General features: G+C 35.7%; 1 long non-coding RNA gene across 1 annotated transcript in view; it reads right to left on the bottom strand.

The window, feature by feature from the left end:
- Positions 1–3282: 3282 nt before the first annotated feature.
- LOC308189511 overlaps positions 3283–14909 on the bottom strand; it is a 29250-nt gene continuing 17623 nt past the window's right edge. The window contains exons 2-3 of the long non-coding RNA XR_013946417.1: positions 7467–7555; positions 3283–4925 (exon numbers count right to left, since the gene is read on the bottom strand). This is a non-coding gene — a long non-coding RNA (uncharacterized lncRNA). The remainder of the gene's footprint in view (positions 4926–7466; positions 7556–14909) is intronic.

Below are 14909 nucleotides of genomic sequence, written 5' to 3'. Positions count from 1 at the left end.
ACCAGCCCGTCTTTGATGGTGAGAATAAGGTCCAACACACCACCTCTCCTCATTGTCTCCTTTATCACTTGGAGAAGGAAGTTATTATCAGTGCATTCCAGGAACCTCCTGGATTGCCTATGCCCTGCTGCGCTGTCCCTCCAATAGATATCAAGGTTGTTAAAGTCCCCCATGAGGACCCTGGCTTGTGAACATGAGGCTGCTTCTGTCTAGAGGGCCTCATCTGCCTGGACTTCCTGATCAGGTGGCCTGCAGCAGACTCCCACTATAATGTCATCTGTCCCTGCCCTCCCTTAATTCTGACCCATATGCTCTCTGGCAGCTCCTCATCCATCCCCAGGCAGAGCTTCAAGCCCTCTGGCTCTTCATAGAGCATGATGCCCCCTCCTCATCTCCCCTGCCTGTCCTTCCTAAAGAGCCAGTATCTTTCCATCCTAACATTCCAGTCATTAGGTGAGACTACTGTTGCCCCAGCCCAGGCCTAAACATCATTCTTCTCCACAGCTCAAGACCTGCACAGATCTGTCCTTCTCCAGCATGTCCACCTTGATTAACTGCAATTTCTAATCCAATGTAAGATGGACTTCCAATTTTTGTCATTTTATTCTAAAAATTTCGCTTTTAAAATGTGTCTCTTTCACTAATATATATATGTATATATATATATATAAAGAGGTGTTTTCTGATTAAAGACAAAAGAATGAAGTCACTTGTGAAATTACCACTTCTACAGTAAATTGTCCTTGCCCCCCTTCAATCTTTGAATCTTGGCTACAAAGACTGCAAAAAAAGACATGATATAACAATCGCCTATTGAGGTTACAGATTTCTATGCGACTAAAACTTCATGTTCTTTCATGAAGTGTCTCATGAATTGTTACCCTAAAACTATTTCCACATAATTTTTGAATTTCCCACCTCACTGTTCTAACAGCTTCTGAAGCACTCTTCCTTGTATTGTATAGCATCCAATCTAGAAAAAATCTCTGTAGTCTAGTGAATATTTAATGTCTATTTAAAAGACCTGACCACTTTCAGCTTTTCAGTTTCTGATCTTGAAATTAACAACAAAAATGATTTTGCTTAAGTTCCTTCCTCTTCCATAATTTGCATTCTTTATCAATGAACATTAAAGAGTTCGTAAAAAATGCATCATGGACCCATTTAATGTATGTGATTAACTGTTAATATGAGACATTAACTTGCAGTGCTTTGATAGAGATGATCATGTACAATTATATTTGATGATGGTAATTCATAATTATCATTTTTTGTCACATTTTTCAAAAACAGTATAACAACTTCTAGGTATTCAAATCACCTGTATATGTTTAATAAGTAAAAGTTGATTTAAGGCCAACTGTCTTAAAGACAGTTGAGACTTCTGGACCACATTATGCAAGTTTCTCCAAAACTTAATATATGACTCATTATCTTTCTCCATTCTGGAAGAGATACATAGAGTACAAAAACAGATGCACATAAGGACGGCTTTAATAACATTTAAACTCCCTCCTTCAAATTTATTGCTAAATTTTATCTGTACATTAACTCAGACAGAAATTTCCCTAAAAAAAATTCAATTCCTTCATTAAGTGCAAGAAAAACTAAGGCCTCAAGATAACAGAGGAGAACTTCAGCTTTATTGGGGTTTTCCTTCTACTGTATTTTACTGTTCTTCATAAATATGTTGCTGCAATACTAATGTTTGAGAATTAATACTCCACTGATGATGCAAAGGAATTATACTGAGGATGGTTAAGATATTACATGATTTTTATGTGTTTACGTGTTTAGTAAATATTTGGGAAGTTTTGAAAACAAATATATATTTTTTATTTTTATTTTTTTTCTCTTTTGAAAATTCCAGTTTCTGGGGGAAAAAATATTAACAGAATTTGTTGCAATTAATTTCTTCATTCAAAATAGATGTCAAAAGTTAACAATCTCTCAAAAAATAGATTCAGAAAACATGATATTTAATGGATATTCATTTAAAAATTTACAGTTATTTTAGTAGAAATTATCAAGAAGAAGAGAATAAAACTATTAATCTCAGTGCAGAATCCATTGCTCATATAGTTGTATTTTCAGGAGAGAAAGAGATGTATTTACAGAAAATAACTTACTATAGCTGAATAGTGAATCAAGACGACATTTAAATGAGGGAGAAATCCGGGAGATATTTTTTTGTTTTATAAATATTTTGCAGTCAAGAAAAAAAAAAGAATATATATATATATATATACACTATATATATATAGTCTATAGAATATATATATATATAGTCTTTCTCTGGACATAGCTTTTAATAAACTTTTCAATAAACTCAGGATTTTTAAAAATAAAAAGAATATACACATACAAACACACATGCTTAGTAATGTGAATTAATTAGTGAATTTAAACAACATTATAGAAGTAGTTAAGAAAAGCACAAAAATGAAATGAAATGAAATGAAATGAAATGAAATGAAATGAAATATCCAGGTTATTGTTAGTGTGCCATCATTACAATCTCCCTTCTGCACTATGGTACAATATTTTTTTTTATTTCTTCACTTTAGTAATGCTCCCAGAACTCCTGCCTCATTTATTACATATGGTGGCAGTGAAGGTGGTCTGGTATATTATCTCTGCCAGCCATTTTGTGTTCACAGCTTTCTTTCTTAATTAAATACTTAAAGAGGAGAGGAAAAAAAAATAGAGACAGAAATTCTTGATAGTGATCAATATGTTCGTGGGTAAAGAGGAAGACCCTGGTTCAAGTTTCTGCTCTGAATAAGATGGTCATGAAGCCATCATCCGACAAGTATGTTTGCAGTCACCCCTCACTCTGCTCCCTTGCTACACTGCTGCCAAGGTTGTGACAAGTTACAGGATCCCCTTTATTTTAGATCTAAAAATCATACTTGTAGGCAGATCTTTAGATGGTGATTGCTATATAGAAGACATCTGAAATACCTATGCCAAAGACCATGGGGAAGTGACAAAGTGATTTTATGAATGAAGCTCAAGTGGGAACCTCCTCAGTGGAAGACATGAAAAGGAGTTTTCTCATACTCTGGATTAATCAGCCTGCACTGAGCAGTGATAGACTTATCCAGATAGCAGTGTGCAAAAGGAGTGTTTGAACCTCATTTCGTATATCCTCAGTTGCCAGAGGTACTGAGCATAATTCTCTGTATTGGCTTGCAAGATGATGTTCCTTAGTTAGAAGCAATGTTTTTTTATACCAAAAGGAGAGCAGATAGGTTGACCATATTAGTCATGGGACCAACTGATTTATCTTGTGCCTCTATTCTTCCTTTTTGTAGTGCAAATCAAGAGGAAGACACAATTAAACTCTTCACTTAAAACTTAGAATTATTTTTTCAATTGTTTCTAAAAAACTGTTCGTCAATTTACATGTATATCAGGTTCCTTACACACGGACTGTAACTGCTGTTAGCTGTGAGAGAAATAACAGTGAGGCAGCTCCTATGGGGGAAAAATGTTATCATTCAGCTTTCTAATTATTAACACTATTAATCTTCTCTCTTGCTGTTTTTAGAATTCCAATCAAACTATTTAAAAATTTAGAACCTGCTCCATGGGAAAAAAAAAATCTTAATTGGGCAGGATGTGCAGATTTTCTATTCATAGTTGAGAGTTCAGGTTAATTTCTCTTTGCCAGTTCTATTGTGAACATGGGGAGTTGCTCCTTCTACTTTTCTGTAACAGTGCAGAAGCAAGAGATCTGGCTTCAAGTCCCCAGAGAGCATTTTCAAATGCAAGGTGATTATAATTATCCATAGGATCTGTGTGTATAACAGCAGTATAAAACTGTTACAAGATGGATGCGTAATTGAAAAAGGAGCCATTCAAGACTTAAAGGTCACAGTAGTAGACGGTGTTATGATAAAGGTCTTAAAATTACTTGAGCATATCAGTCATTTACTCTTAGTCTGTTTAAGTATAGCATGCACCTTCCCACATCCCTTCCCCCATATTCCCCCCCGCAATGAGGAGGGTTCCTAATGGAGACAAAGAAAAGAAATAAAAAGGCAAAAACAAACAAACAAACAGGAAAAAAAAATCGAGGCAAATAAATAAATAACAGTAATAAAAAAGTTTTCACAAGAAACTTTCTCTGGATTAATACACGGGTCATTCTTTTTCTATCCACAAATCCCTGCCAAGTTCTTCTGTTTTAACATTCACAGGAAATTGGCCACTGGTGAGTAGACAGAGTTACAACCAGGGAGCTAATTTTATCCATTTGACTAAAGTACTGTGATGGGGGAATTCTTAGAACTGTGCACAATACAAATGCACCAATGCTAATGGCAAGCAACCTCACACCCTTCACTGCTTATGACAAGAGGGGAAGCCCTGTCTCCCACCAACTCTGCTGGGGAATTTTTACCATTGGCTGCAAAGGTAGGATTTCAGCCAATAATTATGAGATAATTTCAGCATAATCAGCAATAGGGCTCCATCCTTTAATCAGATCACAGTGACAGTCTTGCACTTATCTTTACATGAGGCCATTTTATGAAAGAGATAATACAAGGAAGAAGGGGGAAGGGAGTACTGACATGTTTCTTCTTACAGCAGGATTTCCACAGATATTAATTTAAAAGAATTTTTGCACAGGAAAATAAATCTTGCTTAAAATATTTGAGATTAAATATGATGGCTACAGCCATAAAAACATAAAAAAAGCATATTAGCTCTACAAGATGCCTTTTTCTGAAGACTGTGCAAAGATACTTTATTCAGTTGTAAACCGAATACTTAGAACATCTTGCTGAAAATCTGGTTGGATAGAATGAGTAAGCTTTATACCACAGTTCCCAAACTTTTTCATTCATGACTCCACTTCTATTTGCACTTCCAGGCTTGCGTCCAGATTTCTAGTTTGGGAAATGCTTCTTTGAGACCTTGAATTGAAAGCATATGTTGAGATTTAGCCTGACCTTTAGAAATCACAAAGTAGGTGCAGGAGGTGATGAGGGGGCGATAGATGAAGAGGCAGGAAGAGTCAATAAGAAATTCTTTTCCCCACCCACAAACAAAATTTTCTTTTTTTTTTTTTTTAATTTTAGCTGTGGTTTCTTTTTGAAATGAATCTTCCAATATGTTATTCTTTGTTGTATGCATGTGTGTGCCTATCTGTCAATTTATCAATTTTTCCATTTCCTATGGTTATGTTTGCATCTATTGATCAGTCTGTAGCAAGACTGAAGCTCTCACCCTCCAGGTTTCATAAAAATAAATGTCAAGCACAATTAAAAAAAGAGGGGGGAGGGGGAAGATTATAGTGGGGTCCCCCGTAGAAGATTGCAGGGTGAACTTTTCCCTCACTGGTCATTATAGATTCCACCCTTCTGAGGTCACCTCCAGAGATCCCCCCTCCATAGCAGCACTGCTCACTCCTGCCTTATTCTTCCTCTGGCACCAAGGAGTCCAGGCATAAGAAAAAAGCCACAGCAAGTCAGTGTTTCTTAATCCCCCTGCTCAGAAAATATACATTATTAATCGATATTGTGTTGGTACCTAGAGGCTAAATGTGACACAAACATGGCAGTGCTGGATTGGATGCCAGTAAAGGAAACCCAGAGGGTTCAGCAAGGTCAGGTAAATTCAGACAGCAGATCTTGCTGGTCCCAAAGTACCTGCCGGCACTTGTAAGCACACACAGGGAGGTTAACGCATGATAATCCCTTTTGGACACACTATAAAGAATTACCAGCTGAACTGCCTCAAGCCAAGAGGAGACAAACTGAACTGGTTCAGATGGTGACAGCAAACTGCAAGAACCCATAAAGGGCCTCTGTTTGCATCTCCATAAAACACTTAGACAAAATTGTTTTAGAGACTGATTTGTGAACCCCTCATCCAGTCTCTTGGTTTCTGCAGCAAATGCCTGTAAACCTAGGCACTCAGTCTAATATACTTAGTCTTGTCCTTGAAAATTTAATTAAGTTTACCAGCATAAAGTGTCTCTTTACTTTGCCAGTGAATAATATTGTACTCTGTATCCGTTTCCACTTTTGAACATTTTCTCTGTAAAGGTAAAATTCAAATATATATATAAATAGGAATAAAAGTCTGCTATAGTTTGCACTAAGATTAAAGACAGAGACATTTAATTTAACATCACCTGATCTCTAGAAAAACAACGAGAAATAAATGAACCTTCATTTCTGCAGCTGTTTTGCTCAATAGCCATAATAATATTGTTGTTAGATATAAACAGCAAACAGCAGCTCTGGCAGAGCAAAAAAAAGGATTCAGAGTTAAGTGCCTGATAAATACTCACAGTCAAATGTTTGCATGTAATATCAGCGTTCCTCCAATGCAAATGACAATAGATGACAGCTGTTACTTAAGTGTAGACAATGCTCAGAATGAGCAGGGGGTCCCACCAAGAGGTGAGCTTCAGAACTTTTTTTTTTTTTTTTTTTCTGCCAGGGACTACATTTTAGCAGTTTTGTGAAGCACAGGGAGGGATTCCCTTTGATGCTGACAAGTTAGAAATAAAAAAAAAATAGAGAGATATGATTAAAGAAAGAAAGAAAACAAAAAGATTAAGTCTGAGGTTCTCCGTAGAGCCTAAGGGAACTAACTTAGTTCAAAGGCCTCCGGTTCCTGTAGGCTTTTTTGAAATTCCCAGTCTGAGCACCACATTGCAACACTGATGACTGCAGTTACTCAATCAAGAAGTGAAGCTTGAGTAAGAAGATCACTTCATGAGGTGGCATTTTAAATAGAATTATAGTTGTAACTGCTTCATGTGATCCAACTCTGTTCCCTGCTTTCTATAGGGACCTTCCTGTCACCACTCCACCATCCACAAGTGCACGCAGACACGCACCATTCATGTCTTTCTCCTTGGTTTTGATTCTAATTGGAACAGATCTGCTTTTTTTCTTCCAAAATATTTGTTCCATATTGTGGCTGGCTGCTAGGGAGTTAAGAATGATTGCAGTACTTCTCTGAAGGATACTTTAGAAATGCTGTCTCCATAAATTTTTTGATCAGCAAAAATTTTTTGATTTTTTGGTCCTGACTGTTCCTCCATACAAACCTCAAGGCAAACAGTGAAAGCAGAAGGTCATGATTACCAATGAAGGATTGCCTATGTGAAAGAAGGGAAAAGGTGTTTCCGATGGATTTAGATACACCACAACACATTGCACCTTCTATATCCAAACCGAGTGGGTGACCTGCAGTCAATCTGATATATGCCAGGTACCTCGGATTTTAAATACACAAAAACCATTTGCATAAAACATTCACAGTAGGTCAGCTACAACGAGAGTATGTTGGACCTAAAGAAAATGTCTTATATGATTAATATGTGCATGAAAACGTTCACCTAATGAACAAAGAAAGAAAGGAAAAAAAAAGTGATGTTTTAGTGAGAATTCATAGGGCATGCACAGTAGGTTGGATGTGTGAGGCTCATGCTCGCTTACCGTAGATGATCCACACGTGTAGGGAATGATGTCTTGGATTTCTCTGGCAGCCTAAGTGGAAATATAGGTCTTACAGAACTTGTTGCCATCTAGAAAGCCAGAAAAATGGGTAAAATCCTCAAAAATTTCCTGATAAAAAGTTGGACTTGTACTTTGAAACATGTACAATAGAGCTGAAACTGGGGATCAAGGAAACAATGCAGCTCATGGGATATTTGTGCTCCAAGAGACAAGGAAAATGATGGAGATATAATACTGAGTTTTACCTTTTTACACATAAGTATGCATTTTGTAAATGTCCACCTTCATTATAGGTGTTAGATTCCTTATTAGAACATCTTTAAGAACAGTTCATAATTCCTGTGCTGTCGTTTTTATCAAGTTTTCCACAATAATCTCACACTTTATAGGCACAAGGAATAATAACTCCAGCTGTCAGAAGGCCTCCTGTAAGAAATACTAGAGCAGCCTGGGCCTATTCCTATTCCTATGAAAAATCACAAGAGGGAAGGCACACTACATCTATCATAGCCAAGTTTTTCACAGAGCTATTAATTTCAAGTATAGCTTAGCTTACTTAACATGATCCTTGGAATCATTCATGCCAGGTTCTTCTTGCCAGGTTGGTTATTTGAATATTTTTGTAATTACAATGTGGTAAACAAGAATTATTCCAGGTTATTCCCCCCCCCCCCCCCCCCCAGTCCGCTCCCCCAATAGCTGTAATTTAAAACGTCACAAAAAAAGACACTAGCCCTTAGCTTATCATTGTGTAAGCTATTTATTTGCAGAGATAAATTACTTTTAATTTAGTTAACCTATGTTTTCTATTTCCTTCATTATTATCTATTTTTCTTTCTTTCCCCAAACTGTTTAAAAGTAACATGATATAAAAAAATAAAATAAAATGGTTGAAATCACAGTATTTGCAAAACATATACAAGATTTCAGTAATTAATTGTATCTCATGGATATAAATTTAAAATAATTACAATGTGCTGTATTTTATTTATTTATTTGTTTGTTTATTTTGTTCTGTAGTAGTTTACAGTTTCTTCCTGCAGAAAACAAGGTTTCAAAAGCTAGGCAACAAAAGCCTTTATCTTTTTCCATATGTTCTATAAATTCTAAGTAGGTCAGTGAGTATAGTGGAACAGGCAATGTAATTGTATTATGCCATGTAGTTGAAAAGGAACATTATTCAGTAATCATGCTTATGATCACAATAAAGACATAACATCTGATAGGCATAAAGCATGAACAGGTACTGGCAGATCATTTTGGAGTGTTTGTGTTTGGGATAGGTTGAAAGTTAAGTCTCTTGCCTCATCATCTGGAAGGAAAATTTACACACACCAGAAGGATCAAAACAAAGGGTACAAAAGTTATTTTCATATCAGTAAATACCGGCGATAATTCAGTTTAGACCTGTAACAGGGATGGGGGTGAGGGACAGTTTTCTTTCTTTTCCTTTCTCCTTTTCCTTTTCCTTTCTCCCTTTCCTTTTCCTTTTCTACTTCTTTCTTTCTGTCCCACCAGTATAGCTCATGTTTTAGAAAGGATCTGAGTTTTTCTGTAGTTTGTCTTCAGGAGTATTCAAATTTGATGTTGTCACATAACTTGCACTGAATTTCCACATTACACATAGTTCCCATTTTGATGATATCTGACCGTGGTGACCCAAGAGAGAACTACCAGCCTTACTTTCTCACAGTTGACCTATATTCTGCATTACTCACTGGAGAAAAGAAAATAAAAAAGTGACATTTGAGCTCCCCCCAAACACCATCCCACCCTCATACCAATCTTACTTATGCTTTCCTGGAGAATTTCTGAATTGTGATAACAACACTAAGCTTGCAGTTGCAGACACGGAAAGAGGACACTCATCTAAAGTGGAAAAAAAAAAAAGAGAGAGAGAGAATAATGTAAAAAAAAAAAAAAAAAAAAGAGGTGTATCACTTGCATACTAGTGGCAAAACATAAACATCATAAAAATAGAAGAGATTTTAGAAGAGATTTGCTGCAAATATTTTCCCTCTGTTACTGTAAATGTTTGTCTCTGCAGCTTTCTGAGAGAACTGACAATAAATGCACAGGTCAAATTTCAATCTCTTCTCAGGAAATGAAGGTCTTGCTATTAGCCATATATAAGACCGATACTAAATTCTATGTTTTTACAGTACTCTGTTTTACTTGTGTTTGCAGATACTGAATGGTCAATACTATTTTTTGTCACAGCTAACTATTAATGATTTCTTCAAATGATCATTGTCTGATGTATAAATAAATGAATAATTACCCAGGAGAGAATTTCTGTAGTCACAGCTAAAGAAAATGTGAAATATGTCAGAAAGAAGAGAAACTTACATTTGTTAATGAATAAATAAACAGTAAAAAAAAATAAAATAAAAATAAATAAACAGACAAACAAAAAACACTATAAACAACTTCCTAACTTGAGTACATAGCCAGATATTAAAGAGTTTGGTTTCGGCTTAATATTAATGCCTGAAACAGATCTGGGAATGAGGTTTTAGGCTGCCTTACCCATGATGGTTATTTTATAAGTCATGTCCTTACAGCAAACTTTCTCAGCTCACTGTATGTGCTTCCAGAGGAAGTTATTTTTTAAAAGTGAAAATGCATATTTTGAATATCAAAAACAAATCAGATTTTTGAAATATGTATAATATCTAAAGACTTGTACATTTGGTTTATATGTCCATATACTTGTATTTCCACAACAGATATATATAACATTATATTATTTTTTATTTTATTTTATTTATTTTATTTATTTTATTTATTATATTATATATTATATATATATAACATTAACATTTGGGTTAAATGAATAATTTAAGGCTCAGAATGTCACTGACTTTTTTTTTTTGTCTGGAAACAAATTACTATCTTCTAGAATGATTTTTAATATTATTGCTAATATTACTATTATTATTTTGTGATTTTTTTATACCTTTTATTTTTATCTCTATGTGCTGAACAAGAGAGGCCCAATAAGCACAAGGCATATTTTAAACCTCATATGTTTAAGATTATGGAGAACAAAGTAAGGCTACATAAATAACATGGGGATTTGGGAACAAGACCAAAAGCAAATATCAATAATATAAAAAAGAATACAACATGAGCTAAACATTTTTTCTCCCCAAACTAAGAAATAGACAAATAATTACAAGGTAAATTTCAGAAAAGAAAAGAAAAAAAAAAAACAAACAACCTTTCATGTCAGCTATTTGTTAAAATAAACTAAGGAAATCAAAGTACAATTTATAAATCTGCTTGAGAAGTCTCTTTCATATAGTAACATTGCTAATCCCTGTTTATTTCCTCAGACCAATAGAGGACTCAGACCAATTGATTTCACCATTTAAAACAAAGTTTAAATACCATTCTGGAAAGTTCTCACAAATCTTGATTTTGCTGCAGCTCTGGGTTCCCACACTTGCCCAACACCAAGGAGAGTGGCTTGGCACTTAAACAGTTCTTGAGCTAACCAACAAAACAATATGGATGAGTGCAGGATGCATGTAAAACAATAAGCTGCAGATAGCTTATAAAGAAATAAATAACCTGCAGGTAGATCTGAGACTTGGTCTTGCATCCTCTGCAAGATGCACTTGCATCTTGCATCCTCCATTGGTCAAGGAATTTGTATTAGTGTCATTATCTGTATTGAGGTGAAATGCACACATGGCATAAGAGATTTCATTTGATTGAATTTCCCTGATTTTGGGCTTTATTGTTCCTCATTTTTGGTGGGTGAAGAAACAACATAGAGGATCCTTTTGTTTAGGTGCAATTGACACCCAAGATTGGTTTTCAAAAAAAGCAGAAATCAAACCTAAAAACTGACCAGTTAATTCACTTCAGTCTATCTCTTACTGAAAACAGTGCTAATTTTGCCAAGTTCTTATCTGAACAGAGATCAGTCCATTCCGGGAAAAAGTAAATGAAAATGTCAATAAAATGTAATTTCTATGGGGAAAGATGGAAGAAGGGAAGGGAAGGGAAGGGAAGGGAAGGGAAGGGAAGGGAAGGGAAGGGAAGGGAAGGGAAGGGAAGGGAAGGGAAGGGAAGGGAAGGGAAGGGAAGGGAAGGGAAGGGAAGGGAAGGGAAGGGAAGGGAAGGGAAGGGAAGGGAAGGGAAGGGAAGGGAAGGGAAGGGAAGGGAAGGGAAGGGAAGGGAAGGGAAGGGAAGGGAAGGGAAGGGAAGGGAAGGGAAGGGAACTTGTCTCAAGACAGAATAGTGTTGGAGTCTCAGTTGTGGGCAATGAAAGGGCAATACAATGAAATATTTCTAAAATTCCTGCTGAGAGATTTACAGAATAACATTTCTTTCTTTGGGGATTTTCACCAAATGTCGGCTAATTATTCCTGACATTTATTCTGAGGTCCCATAGTGAAGAAGCACATGACCAGCAAGATTTAAGAAACTAATAACAGCCAATTTAAAATATTTACTGACTTGAACCTTGGAAGGAAGAGCCAGAGGGTTCCCCACATACCTGAGAAAGTGGCAGCTGTGCTATTGTATACCTGGGGGACATCGAAGATAAAAACAGACACTGGATGCTGTAAACCCCCAGTGAAAAGTTTACTTAGTGTACACATACTGCATGACAGCTTTGAGAATAGTGTGCTAGCCTATTTTCAGTATCTGAGCTGCAGTGTACCTAGTATCATATCAGTTTCTTATTTATTTGCATATTGGGACGTTTCAGTGTATTCTTCTGTAGTTATTTAAGTGAACCTAAGAAGATGGTAAAAAACAGACGATTTTTTTTTTCTTCTAACAGAAAAAGAAGAATGGATTTTAACAGAAAAGGGATTTTTTTTTTTTACTTCAGCAATGTTGATTTATTTAACTTTCATTAGTAATACTAAATATTTAGACAAATCAGAGAAACAAACAAAACAAAACAAAAAAAACCAACTCAGAACTAGATATCAGAGTTAGATAAAAGATCAAAGCCCATTAAAAGAAGAGGCTTGCTGCTGACATGCCATTAAAGTTGCATTGAGGTGTGAGCACAAGGACTTTGTAGTAAGGTGGCGACTGAGAACAATCAATGTCTTGTCTCTGCTGAGGCAACAGTTCCACAAATATCAGCATAATGAGGCACATGCGCAAAGGAAGAAATGTGACAAGAAGCTGCCGTGTGAGAATCCAATGTCTGAGGCCAAAGCTGAGCTCTTCACTCTGACACAGCCATGAGGAGAGGAGAGGCACCCTGCGGCTGCCTCCAGCAAAAAGCATTTGTATTTATTACAAGTGTGTGTGTTCTGTGCTATTCCTTCAGAGATCGCTGAAGCCTGTGAGGTGTGTGTCCAGTTCCTCACTTCTGATAATTTGGCAGTATCACTGTGTCAGAAACTGATATCCCAACTGAAAAATTAAAAATGTTCTTATCCCAAAGTGTTGATGCATCACGATTTTTGCAAGCCAAAACTCAAAACAAATATCAATACACTTAGCTCAATCTTTTTGTTTTGACAACCTTGAAATATTCAATATCTTATAACACTTCCTACTTTAATAGGTATAAGAAAGTGTTGTAATAAAATCAGATATATTTATAATGAAAACTATCCTGTAAAAACTACGAAAAAGTATTTTCTCTCCCATTTTGTGTATGGGGTCTTAAAATCAATAAGTCAAATCAATCATTATAATCAGTTTCAGGGTTGCCAATAAGCTCATTTAATGAATAAATAATATAAACCCCAACACAAACAAACAAAAACACTCAAATATTTTGCAAGTAAATTTCTAAAAAGGTTTACCTGCAATGGAAATTTGTGATGTTTTCCTGGTGGCTAAAACTGTTCCTGTGATCATTCTAATTTCACTGAATTTAATGATGTCACAAATACTCATTTGATTTTCAAGACTGCACAACTACTATTATAGTTGAAACTATGTTACACCATAAAAATGTGTTTATATGTAGATTCAGCAGAAATGACTCAGTTCCAGTGAGGTAGTGATTATACATTTGGTTAGCAAAATTTTCTGATCTAATAAATATAAATATAAAATCTAACCCTGTGCCCTGCATCTATTTCACTACAAATCTACATAAGGTGATCTGTCCCCTCAATATGCAGACCAAGGTTAGCCTTAGCACTCAGGAACAAAACCAGTGAAAAACATCCTAATCCAGAGTACTACCAACCTCAAAGAGCAATTAGTCTTTTTCACTTTTTCCTTTACTGATATTTTAGAAACATGCCTCTGTGATTAAATTTTCATATAATGTTGTATTTAGAAAAATTATTGTAGAATTACTGAAGGATTTTTCAGTTTATTCCTCTTAGTAACAAACAACTGTAGGAAATGTTTGTTATGCAGTTGGTAGGGTAACACCATTTTACATATGTTTCTCAGCAATGCATCTCTATGCAGAAAATCAGAGGATCCCTTCAGGGTGTCTTACTCATAATCTTTTATCTTCCAAAAGATTCGTATCAACACGAAACCTCCAGTGCTGTTTCACCTATCATTTTTCTTGTGCAAAAAACAATTTAATTTTTTGGGGGAAGAATTGCCCCAAATTAATAAGGTTTCAACCACTATTTTACAAACTCATGGCTATTTTCTGAGATCTCTGGGAAAATCTATGCTACTTTGGAAAAATACTAAAGGAAATGAATAAGTCATTAATTTTGCATATAGAGTTGTTTATGTTTCATTCCCTGACAAGACATCCTTACACAACTATTAAGACAAGCTTTAATCTAGCAAATGAACTTCTCTGTTCCCCAGCAGGGCAGAGGGCCTGTACCAATGGTCTCAACCAGGTAAATGTACTCTGATACCCGATACATTTACTGTGTTTGTGTTTGTCAGTGCTGTAGAACAGTCGTCATTCAACACAAAATCCCCCAGGGAAAAAAAAAAAAGAAAAAATAAAAGTTTTACGGTTTTATAAGAAAATTAGCTTTGTTTTGTTTTGTTTTCTGGATACAATCTCACATTTGTTTTAGAGACATGACATTGCTTTCTCCAAAACTACAATTCTTTTTGCACTATACTGCACTTTTTAGTCGTTACATTTGAAATTACTCTCATGCTTTTGCTATGACTGAAAGTCCAAAGATACAAGCATTACCAAGAAATATAAAGCTGAAAATCTTTTCATCTTCACTGTCTTTGCAGGTTCTAGAAGAAGCACAAGTCACTCAGTCAAAGCAGAGAGCTAAAACACAAAGGATAAAGATGATTTTGGCACCTGCTATGCACTGTACCTTCCAACAAAATGCCTTACACAGAACATTGGGCTTTAGATGCCACTTAAAGTGAATGATCAGCAGAAGCCTGACTAGCCTACTCATTAGGGATCTGGCACGCTGGAAAAAAACACGTGGGTGTCAGAAGTCAAACCAGGAGGTGGGTCCTCCCACTGTGAAGCTTCTC

The sequence above is a fragment of the Anser brachyrhynchus genome, assembly GCF_964034855.1.
Source record: "Anser brachyrhynchus genome assembly, chromosome: 2".
NCBI classification, from domain to species: Eukaryota; Metazoa; Chordata; class Aves; order Anseriformes; family Anatidae; genus Anser; species Anser brachyrhynchus.
Note: the sequence above shows the minus strand (reverse complement) of the source record. Positions and strands in the feature narration are given on the sequence as shown.